Here is a 9625-nt window from a genome sequence, read left to right on the forward strand (position 1 = left end):
TGAACAAAAAGGTGTCAAGCCAGAGCATGATCTGCCGTCTGCTGACAATTGTAACCATAGCTGAGCAGTAGGGTCGCGACGTGTAGATGTAGGTTTAACTATAATTTCAGTATCACTGCTGTGTAACTCAAGTTGCTTCTCAGTAGTGATGCTGCTCTGTTGACCAAATAACGGGGTAGCTTTATCGTTTCGTTTTCCAAGACAATGTGTGAACCAGTTAAGTCCTGTATTCTCTGTCGGTTGGTTGGAATCGGGCCAAATAACTTATTCAATAACTCATTAACCCGTTGATTCCATCTGCAGCACAAGTACTCGCACTTTCAGTTCAATGTACTCTCTTGTAAAATTCCACTTGCTCGATCGAAGTGAAACTTGCAGTGCAGGGGAGATTTCGTTGTTTGTTTGTTTTTATCATGAGCAGTTAAGTAAAGGTGAAAAACTGGTGTCAGCTTCCATGTGCCATTGAAACATGTTTTCCGACAGACATTTTGAAATATGTTTCTTGGTGTCATAAATATAAGCACAGGTAGCCTATATGAAACATAGGTATAAGAGAGAGAAAGAGACGCACACGGTTCTCACTTCCCTTAAGCAGACTTGCAGTCAAACAAGTTTCAGTGTTTGTTTAATGTTTTTGTTGTTGTTGTCGTAATTGTTGTTGTTTGTTCGTACGTTTATATCAGGGGTCTCAAACTCCGGTCCTGGAGGGCCGGGGTCCTGCTGTTTTTCTTGTAGACCAACTAAATAGAATCTCTGATTGGCTGAAGAGTGTCCACACCTGTTTTCAAGGTGAAAATCAACAGGTAACCAAGAGGTGAAAACAAAAATCAGCAGGACCCCGGCCCTCCAGGACCAGAGTTTGAGACCCCTGGTTTATATGTTTTTTGTTGTTTTTTTTTGTTTTGTTTTGTTTTTTGTTTGTTTTACACTCATATGTTTCTTCACTTTCAGGACTTATTGTAGATCAAAACAATAAAGCTGTTTCTTACAGGGGCAACTGCAACGTGATGATCCATAATCAGTCTTTTGGGACAATTGGCTAATTATGTTACCTGTTTTATGTTGTACCCATTTTAAGAGGTATTTTTGCATTTGATTCAGAACTAGTATTTGAAGCCAAGTGTTACATAAATACCAGTATTTTATCTAGTTCGTAATAAACAATTGTTAGAACACACTGTTTGGCAAACTAACTCATAGCTTTTAATTAACCGCAGACATCACATCAGTCATAGAGCAGCTTCACTGTAGCAAGTAACTTTTGCCATGTAGCTTGTAGAGAGGCTACATTTCTCAGGAGGATAGCTCTCCTGTAACTCAGCTCTGTATCTTTTTAGAGTAACTGGTAGTTAGTTTGCTTTATGTTTTATGTAGAGTGCCCAAGACTGCAAAAGACAAACATACTTCCATGGACTTAAGGAGATAGTGAATGCATTTGCAGAAAAAAACGCTTTTAATTTCAACACATCACAATTAGGGAAGAAGAATCCAGGAACAAAACAAGCTTAAGATTTCTCAAAGCTTACAGACTTCACGTAAGGACTGCCATATATGTCAGGTAAAGACAATTAAACACAAACTAAAAGGACAAAGCCAAGAGTATTTATACAAACCAAGAACAGGACACAGGTGCAACTAATGGTAGAATAACCAGGTGAAGTAAGGGAAACCAGGAAGTGACTAAAAACCTTTCATAAAAGTACATAGGGAGAGAACCAGGACGCAAAAATTATCTGGATGCTTGTGGCAGGCTGCTGGTACAGTTGTGGGAAGCCAGTTTGACGAAAAAAATGTTAAATATTTTTTTTTTTGCGGGAAAACCACGCATGCTGCGTGAATCACATGTGAAAGTATGTACTCAATTTCATTTCATTTTCATTTCATTTTATTTCTTTTGCTTTTCTTGTAATTCGAATTCCTTTCCAATGAAATGGTTTAAGAAAATTCATTTGGCAGTGAATATAGCATGGATACAATATATTACAAAACAGATTCTAATATGTTCTTTCCATTTTTAGAGATATATACTGTCTTAGTAGGCTGTCACACTCTTAAGCTCGTTTACTGCCAGACAGCATTCATGCGTTCTTGTGGTCAGCGTGAAGCATGTGAGAAATGTTTGAAGTTGCTTATAAGAAGAGAGAGAGAGAGGAGATTGATACAGAGGAGAGGAGGGTAAATTTCAGGTAAAAAGGCCTCACTATGTACAGGGGTTTACGGTTAATAAAGCAAAAGGATATTTAAAGGCAGAGGTGTGAAACACTGTCCTCATTGGTGACGATGGAATTGGTCAAGCCATTTTGCATGCTGTTTCTTGTCACCTTTTTAGTGAAAGGTAAGTTCATAATCTCTTCTAAATCACCTGTTTATTTACATTGTACTTACCTGGATAGTTTGTAAAAACTTATCGGGGGGGAAAAAAAGTCGTTTCACATCTCAACATGTTATGCGATATCACTTATATTATAAATAGCTTTGATTTTTGTGCAGTTTGCCTGCTTGTTAGGAAACCTGATACAGCTCTGTTATTCAGATATTAAACATAAGGGGTCAGACCACATTATAGAATGTCTGATGGTTAACTGTCTAACATGTCAGTTAATCAGAAAGCATACCCATATCAAAATGACAGACAGGTTTTTTTTTTTTTACCAGTGCATGTTTTTTGTTGCATGCGCAGATGATTAAGAAACACATTCACACTGTACTAGACGTATTTACAAAGGGAAGTTCAAAGTCTTAACTTTTTTGTCAAAGTGTAATCCTCCGTTACAACCCCACCCCATCCGCACCCCAACCCCTCCCTGTACAAGCAAATACAATATAGGTAAATTAAAACCAAGCAGAAGAAACAGATGCAAATGGTTGCAATCTAAAATAAAAAGGCATTTGAAAGAAAAAAGGGAGATGAAATGAAACAAGGGAAACTTTTTGTACATATTTACATTTGTATCAGTCTATTTATTTGTTTATTTATTATTCATTCTTTGGATATTGATATGATGGCTTACAGTATTTATCTATTGCCTGTTTGTGAATTCATACTGGATAGTGTTGGATTTTTTTGTGATTTTACAAGTAAACGAACCGGAGCAAAAAGCGCGTTTGGAGAAAAGCTTTATTTGGTGGTGGTGGAACCCGGCAGCAAGTCCGCTTGCGCCGCAGCTTAACTCAGAGAACTGTTACCGTGATCGGCCTTTTATACCATGAAGCAAACAGACAACAGGTGTACAACGTGGCTTGATGCAAATCAGAATCTGGGTGTTAATGCTAAATTCCCCTTTTGTCTGTGATGGCTGCCATTCGCCCATTACCGGTTGTATTTTGCCTTAATCAATTGCTCTTGGCTCCAACAGTAACGCAGCGCCAAAGGTGTGAAGCTTTCTTTGTATCTATGGTAATAAGACCATCAAGTTAGACAGTTCTCCTATCAGTTCTCCTATCATGTCTGTTCAGATGTCACTATAATCTTACAATAGCTTATTTATTTGTTTATTGATCTTATTGAGACCATTCCTATTCAACACCCTTTTGTGTATTTTTTTTAAATCACTTTAATAAATGCTGACTACTTCTTTCTTTCTTTCTATATATCACTGGTCTGTCTGTTTTAACCCTTCTAAAGCAAACATGGAGTGTACATGTAGAGCTAACTGAATCTGGAGCAGAGTATTAATATTAAAGACTTACTCTAAGATTATTGATTATCTGTGGACATTTGGACTTGCTTTTAGCCTATGTCCACACCCACATACAGAAGAGCAGTATAACAGGCATCACATACACACACCACTGTGTTATTGTTATTGTTACAAAAACATTATATAGTACAGAAAAACTGTCTTGTTTTCTGTGATGTATGCATTGAGAGTACGGTGATTTGCAGAGGGGTTGCTAATACTAACTATTACTTTAAGATATTCAAAGATTGTAAAGTTAATGTTCGGATTCACAATTCAGACAAATACGTTAATGGCTAGATACAATCTAAAATACATTTTTATGAGAGGAAACGGTCAAAGGTGAGATAAGAAATTGTTTTCCTTTAAAATGTATAAGCAGGCTTACTCATAAATAAAATTTCAAAGTAGTTTTCAGTAGGGATGTCCCGATCCGATCTCAAAGATCGGCCGATCAAGGCATTTTTTACTGATTGGTATCGGCTTTATTGAGCACGACTCAATCCCGATCCTTTGTTTTATGTCAGCTGTCACACAGTGTGCAATAGTTAGAGCTGTACGAATACTGGAGTCCAACTGAGTTCACTCCAATCCTCTGTGAGAAGGATGATTAGGCGGAGATTGGGGTTTAGTGCAATCCACCCTTTATTATAAGTTCAATTGACAATTGAATTGGAGTACGATAGGCGGATGGGTGTGTGGGTGTGGTATTTCTACAAGGAAACACATAGGAATATAGACATTACAAATACGGTACACATTTCTAATATGAGCCGCTAGATGGCGTCAAACTATAACAAATGAACTTTCTGGCTCAGGATGAGTCAGCAAGAACTGCATCGTAAACATCGTAGATAGTCACTCAGAGAAATATCAACATAATCTACTAAATTATAAAGAACAATTATGTACAATGGCAAACATTTATATGGGCAAGAAGAACAACGTCGTTCACGGAGTTAGACTTACTTATGCATTCTATCGCAATGCACATATTGCCGCGTGATTAACATTCCCATTAATACCGTAAGAAAGACTTCGCGGCAGTTCAACCCAAAAACAATATGCAACAGACTCACACAAATTAACTGTAAGTCTCTTACTTCTTATTTACGCACACAAAGTTGGTGGAGAAATGAACTGCCGAACTACACATCACCGAAAACCGAACTTGAAAAAAAACAGTGCAAAAACCTGGGAGGAGGGTTTCGCAATGACGCAACACACGTCATCGCCCCAACTATCCCAATGCTAAGGGAGTTTTGCACAGCCGCCCCCAAATTCGTGAAGCGAATTTGAGCACACAAAAGTCCCTGTTAAGGGGGTCTGCTGTGAGGAGTGTCCTTGGGTATCTGTGGCAGCCTGACTAGCTTAGCCACAGGTCGGGTGTAGATGCTGTCTTTGACTTGAATGTCCACTGCTCTGATCCTGCCATCGCTACTAGGGGTGACAGCAATGTCTTTGCCAATGGGCCACATGGCCCTGGGTAACTGTAGGTCAACTATCATGACAACTTGGCCCACGTCAATGTCTTTAGTATCCCTTTGCCATTTCCTGCGTAGCTGCAGATCTGGTAGGTACCTTCTTGTGAAGTTACTCCAGAACTGGTCTGCGAGGACCTGACTGTGTCTCCATCGACGGCGTCCCAGCAGTTCTCTGGATCCATACACGGCCTGAGGTAAAGAGGCATCTCGCCGCCCCATCAGTAGGATGTTTGGCGTGATAGGGTCGAGATCAGCAATGTCAGAAGAGGCATACCCCAATGGCTTTGAATTAAGTATGCCCTCAACCTCTGTGAGGATGGTGAGAAGAACTTCCTCTGGTACTGACTGGTCCTTTAGAACCACCTGGAGGGATGCCTTGATGGACCGTATCTCTCTCTCCCAGACTCCCCCAAAGTGAGGTGCCTGGGGTGGATTGAAGTGAAACTGTATGCAGTGCTTCCCTAACTGCTCCTTCAGGGAAGGTTCAAGGGCTGCAAAGGCTTCCCGAAGTTCCCTTTCTCCCCCATGAAAGTTGGTGCCATGGTCAGCTATTAACTCGAATGGCTTACCGCGGCGGGCGATGAAACGCCGCAGGGCCATAAGGAAGGAGTCAGTATCCATATGGTGAAGGAGATCTAGGTGTACACACCTGGTGGTCAGACATTTAAATAGGATACCCCATTGTTTCTCCAGCCGTCTTCCTATTTTCACGGAGTAAGGTCCAAAGCAGTCCACTCCTGTAGACCAAAAGGGGGGCTGCTTCAGGCGGAGTCTTGATGGAGGCAAGCCGGCCATTTTTGGGATGATAGGTTTACTGCGCCATTTCCGGCATTCTAAGCAGCGGATCTGATGCTGTCTGATGGCTTGACGACCTCTGAGAATCCAGTAGTTTCGTCTCATCTCGGTGAAGACACGATCTGGACCAGGGTGGAGTAGACGTTCATCGTAATCACGAATGAGGAGCTTTGTAATCGGGTGGTGAGGGGCTAGGACCACTGGGTGTAGTGCATCTTCCTCTAAGACGTCAGCAGCTCTCCGAAGACGACCGCCTACTCTAATCAAACCCAGAGTCTCATCATATTCCGGGGAAAGGGTCAGTAGTCTACTAGTAGATCTGACAGTGTTTCTGGCTTTAAGGTCACTGAGGTCATCAGGGAAGCTGTCAGTCTGGGCTTTCTGTAGAAGGATAAGCTCGGTGTCCAGTCGGGCTGTAGCTGACATGGGAGAGGCAGCCGCCCCGTGCCGGGAGGTATACGTGGCTTGTATGAGGTCATTCCATGAGGTATACTGGGTGGCATCTGGAATGGTAGATTGGTTGGTCACCTGTCCACAGAAAGCAGAACGTCGTACCTCACTAGGGTCATCATAATTGAAGGTCGGCTTGGTTGGCCAGTGGTCTGGAGGCTGATACAGAAATTCTGGACCTCGGTTCCATCTGCTGGGCTGTGACAACTCCAGCAGGGTTTTCCCTCGGGTGATATCATCAGCCGGATTCCTATCAGAGTCCACGTAGCGCCATGAGTGTGTGTCGGTCAGGTCCTGGATCTCCGCAATCCGAGTTCCAACAAACACTTTATACTTGCAGGACTCTGACTGGATCCAGGTAAGGACTGCGGTTGAATCCGTCCACATCCAGGTCTGCTGAAGAGGCAGGGTGAGCTCAGTGGTGAGTACCTTAGCTAGCTGTGCTCCTGCTAGAGCAGCACTGAGTTCTAATCGAGGCATGGAGAGCTGTTTCTTTGGCGCCACACGTGACCTGGCCATGACAAAGGATACATGTGGGTGTCCATTGCTGCTCTCAACTCGTAAATAGGCCACTGCACCATATGCTTGCTCAGAGGAGTCACAAAAGATGTGCAGGTCAGCAGTGAATGCTGCAGAGTCCAGCCAGACAGGGATATACCATCTAGGCATGGTGACCTTTGGTCCCAGGTTTGCCAGGTCCGCAATGAGTCACCAGTAATGGGGTCATCCCAGTCTCGCTCCCCTTTCCACAGCGCCTGCATCAGCACTTTAGCCCGCGTTGTAAAGGGGACAATGTACCCCAGGGGGTCATACTGTGTAGCCAGAACCCGGTATATATTCCGCAGGGTCACTTTGGTGTAGGAGACGGGCCGGTGTTTATACCCTAAGGTGTCAGAAGGGCAGTGCCACCGAAGGCCCAGTGTGGATTCTTGCGGGTCTTGTTTATTGAAGGACAACCACATCTCACTGGCTTCAGATCTGGCTTCAGGTGGAAGATGAACAATTACCTGTGGATCATTACAGGCCCACTGTCTTATCTCGAAGCCCCCAGCACTGAGTACGGCTCGCATTTTCTCAATGAGGAGTTTGGCTTGAAGTGAAGAGTCAAGGGACTGCAGACAGTTGTCCACATAGAGGGCTCGCTGTATAGAGTGTTCCACCTCCTCATTCCCTTCAACGTGATCCTTCGCATGTCGCTGCAGGGCATAAACTGCGCAACACGGGCTGCATGTAGTTCCGAATGGTAGTACACGCCATTCGTACACATCAGGGGGGCGTCTATTGTCCATGTCTCTCCATAAGAAACGGAGAAGTGGTTGATCGGTAGGGAGGAGGCGTACCTGATGGAACATTGCTTTGATATCACCGCTGATTGCTATACGGTGTTCTCGAAAATGGAGCAGTACACCCAAGAGGGAAGGACTCGTGGGACCTGGCAGCAGGTGTTCGTTAAGTGACATTTGCTGGTACTGATATGAGCAATTAAACACCACTCTGGCTTTGTTGTTGTGGTGAACAAGGTGGTGTGGGATATACCAGGATTCTGTCGATCTGCTCACTTCTTCAGGTGTGAGCCTTACAACATAACCAGCTTGCATCAGTTTGTCTATTTCTTGCTTGTATACCTGTGCCAGCTCAGGGGTGCTCCGCAGGCGTCTTTCAGTGGCCCGCAGAGGTGGCATCACAACTTCTGGTGCCACCTGGAATTTTGGGGATTCTTTCTTCCGAAGTAATGGAGTTGCGTAGCGTGGAACTCCATCTATGATAACACGGACGGTCTGAGCCTCCAGAATATCGAGAGCCACTTGGTCTTGTTTAGAACGTGTCACTTCTTTCTCCGGCCGGAAAGGCAGCACGTCCAGTTGCCAGAGCCTCTCTACATTTCGATAGAGCTCTCGTGATGGCGACAGGATAGAGGTGTGGAGGCAGGTGCTCACCTTAGTCTGAGGTTGAATGCAATTGGCAGGGCCCTGAATGGTCCAGCCCAGAGCGGTGCACACAGCCACAGGGCCTCCCGGTGCTCCCATTTTCACTGGACAGGTGGGCATTATCAAGTGTGGGTGGTCAGACCCAATCAGCAGCAGTGGGTGGACTGCCTTGAATGCTTGGACTGGGATTCTGGCCAGGTGAGCGTATCTCTGTTTGAGCACTTCAGCTGGGCAGGACTGTTCGGCCAGATTCAGTTCGTCTGCAGTGAAGACACTAGTGATTCTGAACCTTTTCCGCAGATTGGTCATGGGAGACACGTCAAAGGATACCGCTGCGCCTTTAAGTTGAATGACATCCTGTCGAATGGTCCTGAGATTGAGGAGCTCTGGTTCTTGTTCGAGGCCAAGGTGTCTGGCTGCTGTTGAGAGAAGGATGGTCCTCTCGGCGCCATCGTCCAGGATGGCATAGGTATCCAGTGTTCTCCTTCCATTCCGTAATCGGACTCGGACAACCTTCAACAACACCCTACCAGAGTGACTAGCTTGATCTATATATACTTTAGCAGCAGATGTGCTGACTGTGAGGACACTGGGATGCAACCTACATGCTACGTCGTGCAGGACCGGCAGATGCAGTTCACCACAGGAGGAGCAGGGTCTTTTCAGGGTGCATTTATCTGGCTGGTGATTGCGTCCACATCTCCAGCATCTCCCTTTATCTTTGATCCATGCTGTTCGCTGCGGCACACTCAATTTTTCGAACTGAGGGCATGCATTCAGATAATGTTCTTGGGTGCCACAGTAGGGACAGAATGGTTTAAAACATTCTCTGTTCCGTGGTCGAAAGGAGGATGGACTCCCTGAGGATGGAGGAGGAGGATCAGGAGCGTTCACCGGCGTTCTCTGGTCGGCACCATGGTAAACATTTGCAGGTTTGGACTTATGGGCTGGGCCTGTCTTACGCTCTCTTTTCTCTGTAGACGTTCTGTCTTGGAGATAATGCTCAATAGCTCGCTGTGACACTTGTAGTGCTTGAGATTTTCTCTCTAGCCAGTCAGCGAGATCTGGCAGTGTGTAGGTACGCCCCGTGCCACTCTGTATTATCCCCCTGTTGAGACAGTGCTCTGCAAAGCTATCCCTGTAATTGGGTGGCAGTTTAGAGAGCAGTCTGTCTACGTGGGATCCGCAGCATAGTTCTGTGCCTCCCGCACCTTCTAAGGTGCTCAACATGCCCACCAGTGTTCTGACGGCTATAGCAAAGTCCTCGAAGTCTTGTGAATCCCCAAAT

This window comes from Chanos chanos, chromosome 16, assembly GCF_902362185.1.
Source record: "Chanos chanos chromosome 16, fChaCha1.1, whole genome shotgun sequence".
Lineage (NCBI taxonomy): Eukaryota > Metazoa > Chordata > Actinopteri > Gonorynchiformes > Chanidae > Chanos > Chanos chanos.